At 47.7% G+C, this 6,000-nt stretch overlaps 1 protein-coding gene across 1 annotated transcript in view; it reads right to left on the minus strand.

Moving 5' to 3' along the window:
- Window positions 1-6,000, minus strand: part of IQCH (IQ motif containing H) — a 240,817-nt gene that overhangs the window by 121,275 nt on the left and 113,542 nt on the right. The gene's annotated exons all lie outside the window — the stretch shown is intronic.

Below are 6,000 nucleotides of genomic sequence, written 5' to 3' on the forward strand. Positions count from 1 at the left end.
GAAGGAGATGGCAGTGAAAGATTACACATTAGAACGGCTGTTTAACTTGTAATGCCAACGGCCACCACCAGATGGCGCCAGCTCACAGAAGGAAGAGCTTGGGACTTCACAAGGCCGCGCGGCCGCGACTACCGGCCGTCGTGCGGCGGGGGCGCACGGAGACACAGGATCCTGTGCCTCCGTGCGCCCCCACCTCGCGTTCGTGGCGGGCCCGCAGCGGCCGGTAATCGAAGCCGCGGCCTTGATTACCGGCCGCCAGGTCACAATTTCTTGTCGACCTGGCACCCGGATTTTGTCGACCCCTGTTATAGTGTATGTATTTTTATATTTATATATATGCTAAAATAACCTTTGCCAGTTTATTGCAAAGGATATTATTAGATCTGATGTAAAAAAATGTAAAATAATAAGAAAGAAAAGTAGAAACATTGCAAAGATCAACCAATCAAACGTCAGTAGCCAATAGTTTCCAGTGCAAAATAGGAGTTTAACAATCCTTGCACCAGCCTGTCTCTGATATTCCTGCCTTTAAATTTGTTTATCGAGAACTTTGAACTCTTTGCTCCTCTCATGAACTTTCTATTTAGGCCATGCCTTTGCACTTCCTGTTTGCCAGATTATTGTGCTCTCTCCAGACAATCTCTCTCTTGACACTAGTGCTGCTGTCCGTTTCTTCTTCCCTACCACTCGCTACCAACCTTTGGCTTCTTTACTGACTACGCTTCTGCTTGATCCCTACCTGCTATATCTTCTATTGGACCCCGGCTTGCTTACCTTTTGGTGGGGTGATCCTGAAGACCACAACCTGGTACTAACACCCAGCAAAACCCATCTCCACCATCAGGAGCTCTGGTGAACACCAGTTAGTGCTTAGACCCCGCCTCATCCACCAGGATGACCTGCTTGTTTACTTATCCAGCTGGTTGGTGAGAGCCTCTCTACTGCTATTGCTCCCCAAGCCTGACCTCTGACTGTGACAATTTCTTTTGTCCAGCCTAGACCAATGTAACTATATATAATGGTAGAGAGTGATATGTGTCCCGGGACCTGCTTTATTATAGTGAGTGGCAGTCTCAGCCTGGACCTCAGCAGGCCACGCCTCCCCAATGTGTTTCACTCCACCCACCAGAGCTTACTCGTTAGCGTTGGGGGCGTGGCCTTGCAGGGGGGAAGACTGCCATTCTCTATCGTAAAGCAGGTCTTATCTTGATGTGTGGCTCCAAGGACACCTATCACTCTCGACCATTGCCTGGAGTATAGACAAGCTCCCTTACCAGCCAGCACGCACAGCGGAGGGCACAGGACTTCATTCCCATAGAGCCTGAGCAGCTCACACACAAAACTTTGGTTTGTGGTGTATATATATATATATACACACACACTGCTCAAAAAAATTAAAGGAACACTTTGAAAACATATCAGATCTCAACGGGCAAAAATCTCATGCTGGATATCTATACTGATATGGACTGGGTAATGTGTTGGGATCTACACTGGTATGGACTGGGTAATGTGTTGGGATCTATACTGGTATGGACCAGGTAATGTGTTGGGATCTATACTGGTATGGATTGGGTAATGTGTTGGGATCTATACTGGTATGGACTGAGTAATGTGTTGGGATCTATACTAGTATGGACTGAGTAATGTGTTGGGATCTATACTGGTATGGATTGGGTAATGTGTTGGGATCTATACTGGGATCGCCCAGAGGCGATTCAGTTCGCATGTGTTGCGCTATATAAGTTTCTCACTCACTCACTCACTCATTGTGTTGGGATCTTTACTGGTATGGACTGGGTAATGTGTTGGGATCTATACTGGTATGGATTGGGTAATGTGTTGGGATCTATACTGGTATGGACTGGGTAATGTGTTGGGATCTATACTGATATGGACTGGGTAGTGTGTTGGGATCTATACTGATATGGACTGGGTAATGTGTTGGGATCTATACTGGTATGGATTGGGTAATGTGTTGGGATCTATACTGGTATAGACTGGGTAATGTGTTGGGATCTATACTGGTATGGATTGGGTAATGTGTTGGGATCTATACTGGTATGGACTGGGTAATGTGTTGGGATCTATACTGGTATGGACTGGGTAATGTGTTGGGATCTATACTGGTATGGACCGGGTAATGTGTTGGGATCTATACTAATATGGATTGGGTAATGTGTTGGGATCTATACTAGTATGGACTGGGTAATGTGTTGGGGTCTATACTGGTATGGACTGAGTAATGTGTTGGGATCTATACTGGTATGGATTGGGTAATGTGTTGGGATCTATACTGGTATGGATTGGGTAATGTGTTGGGATCTATACTGGTATGGATTGGGTAATGTGTTGGGATCTATACTGGTATGGATTGGGTAATGTGTTGGGATCTATACTGGGATCGCCAAGAGGCGATTCAGTTTGCATGTGTTGTGCTATATAAGTTTGTCACTCACTCACTCACTCACTCACTCACTCAATGTGTTGGGATCTTTACTGGTATGGACTGGGTAATGTGTTGGGATCTATACTGGTATGGACTGGGTAATGTGTTGGGATCTATACTGGTATGGACTGGGTAATGTGTTGGGATCTATACTGATATGGACTGGGTAATGTGTTGGGATCTATACTGGTATGGATTGGGTAATGTGTTGGGATCTATACTGGTATGGACTCTGTAATATGTTGGGATCTATACTGGTATGGACTGGGTAATGTGTTGGGATCTATAATGGTATGGACCGGGTAATGTGTTGGGATCTATACTGGTATGGATTGGGTAATGTGTTGGGATCTATACTGGTATGGACTGAGTAATGTGTTGGGATCTATACTAGTATGGACTGAGTAATGTGTTGGGATCTATACTGGTATGGATTGGGTAATGTGTTGGGATCTATACTGGGATCGCCCAGAGGCGATTCAGTTCGCATGTGTTGCGCTATATAAGTTTCTCACTCACTCACTCACTCACTCATTGTGTTGGGATCTTTACTGGTATGGACTGGGTAATGTGTTGGGATCTATACTGGTATGGATTGGGTAATGTGTTGGGATCTATACTGGTATGGACTGGGTAATGTGTTGGGATCTATACTGGTATGGACTGGGTAATGTGTTGGGATCTATACTGATATGGACTGGGTAGTGTGTTGGGATCTATACTGATATGGACTGGGTAATGTGTTGGGATCTATACTGGTATGGATTGGGTAATGTGTTGGGATCTATACTGGTATAGACTGGGTAATGTGTTGGGATCTATACTGGTATGGATTGGGTAATGTGTTGGGATCTATACTGGTATGGACTGGGTAATGTGTTGGGATCTATACTGGTATGGACTGGGTAATGTGTTGGGATCTATACTGGTATGGACCGGGTAATGTGTTGGGATCTATACTAGTATGGACTGGGTAATGTGTTGGGGTCTATACTGGTATGGACTGAGTAATGTGTTGGGATCTATACTGGTATGGATTGGGTAATGTGTTGGGATCTATACTGGTATGGATTGGGTAATGTGTTGGGATCTATACTGGTATGGATTGGGTAATGTGTTGGGATCTATACTGGTATGGATTGGGTAATGTGTTGGGATCTATACTGGGATCGCCAAGAGGCGATTCAGTTTGCATGTGTTGTGCTATATAAGTTTGTCACTCACTCACTCACTCACTCACTCACTCACTCACTCACTCACTCAATGTGTTGGGATCTTTACTGGTATGGACTGGGTAATGTGTTGGGATCTATACTGGTATGGACTGGGTAATGTGTTGGGATCTATACTGGTATGGACTGGGTAATGTGTTGGGATCTATACTGATATGGACTGGGTAATGTGTTGGGATCTATACTGGTATGGATTGGGTAATGTGTTGGGATCTATACTGGTATGGACTCTGTAATATGTTGGGATCTATACTGGTATGGACGGGGTAATGTGTTGGGATCTATACTGGTATGGACTAGGTAATGTGTTAGGAATGAAAGGATGGCACATCATTTGATGGAAATGAAAATTATCCCCCTACAGAGGACTGAATTCAAAGACACCCCGAAAATCAAAGTGAAAAAATGATGCAGCAAGCTCGTCCATTTTGCTGAAATTTCATTGCAACAACTCAAATGGTCCTCAGTAGTTTGAGTGCCCCCCCCCCCCCCCAAGTGCTTGTAAGCATGTCTGACAACATCAGGGCATGCTCCTAATGAGACGGCAGATGGTGTCCTGGGGTATTTCCTCCCAGATCTGGACCAGAGCATCACTGAGCTCCTGAACAGACTGAGGTGTAACCTGGCGGCACCAGATGGACCGAAACATAATGTCCCAGAGGTGTTCTTTAGGATTTAGGTTGGGTGAGCATGGGGGGGGCATTCAATGGTATCAATTTCTTCATTTCTCGCCATATGAGGCCGGGCATTGTCGTGCACCAGGAGGAACCCAGGACCCACTGCACCAGCGTAGGGTCTGACAATGGGTCCAAGGATTTCAACCCGATACCTAATGGCAGTCAGGGCTCCATTGTGTAGCCTGTAGAGGTCTGTGCGTCCCTCCATGGATATGCCTCCCCAGACCATCACTGACCCACCACCAAACTGGTCATGCCACTAAACACTAAGGGCCAGATTCACGTAGATCAGCGGATCTATAGATCCGCTTGATCTACGTGATTTAAGATCCGCTCCTGCAAGTTTGGGAGGCAAGTGGGTAATTCACAAACCACTTACCTCCAAACTTGCGGCGGCGGATCGTAAAACCCCCGGTGGAATTCAAATTCCGCGGCTAGGGGAGTGTACTATTTAAATCAGGCGCGTTCCCGCGCCGATTTAATGGAATTCGAGGTTGAGACCATCCTGGATTGCAGGAAAAGGCGCAACCAAGTTCAGTTTCTCATTAAGTGGAAAGGGTATGGCCCCGAAGAGAATCCGTGGGAACCTGAGGACAACATACATGCTGAAAGGTTGATCCAGTCATTCAAATGCCGGGTACAGGCGAGAGGATTGATCCGCGGATACGGTCCGCCGGACCGTATCCGCGGATAAATCCTCTCGAGGATTTCCGCGGATTTGGATCCGATGGAGTGTACTCACCATCGGATCGTAATCCGCGCCGAAATCCCATCGCGATGACGTGTCGCGCCGTCGCCGCGATGATGACGCGGCGACGTGCGCGACGCTGTCATATAAGGATACCCACGCATGCGTCGAATCATTACGACGCATGCGAGGGAGGGAATCGGACGGATCGATCCGGTGAGTCTGTACAGACCACCGGATCGATCCGCTGAAGCCGATTCCAGCGGATAGATTTCTTAGCATGCTAAGAAATTTTTATCTGCTGGAAATCGGTCGGGCCGAAAAAAATCTGCGGAAAAAGATCCGCTGGGATGTACACACCAGCAGATCTATCCGCTGGAACTGATCTGCAGATCAATTCCAGCGGATAGATCCTCTCGTGTGTACGGGGCCAAAGACTCTCACCCGCTTAAGCTGTCCCGGTTGGGCATCCGTAGGCTGCCCATTGGAGAGGGGCAATGTCATGAACAGCCCCGGCCACCAGATGGCAGTAGCGGCGCATCGGCGCGCAATTGCGGTAACGGTGCACCCAAACGCGGCACCGTAACGCGCGCGCACCTGCGGCAACGCCACGCGGGCACGTGCAGAAGCCAGTCTGGCGCCAAATAGGACATTTAAGCAATCTGACACCTTGGCCTCTTGCTGTTCGGTCTACAGCGTTCTTTGAGACCACCTGCACCTGTTACTTCTGCTTAAACCTGCTCCTGAAACCCGGCTTGTTCCTGTTTTGCCCTGGCTTCCGCCTGCCCTGACTTCGGCTTGTTTTGACCATCCCTCTGCCTCATCCTCTGTACCTCTGCTGCCCGCCAGTTGCTGATCTGGCCTGAACCACTACTCTGTCTTTGCCCGCTGTACCTGTTCCTGATCCGCCAACCAGTTTATGGACTGAACTGCTGGGACCTGTTGCTCCCTGTA

Source organism: Rana temporaria, chromosome 3, assembly GCF_905171775.1.
Source record: "Rana temporaria chromosome 3, aRanTem1.1, whole genome shotgun sequence".
In the NCBI taxonomy this organism is placed as follows: Eukaryota; Metazoa; Chordata; class Amphibia; order Anura; family Ranidae; genus Rana; species Rana temporaria.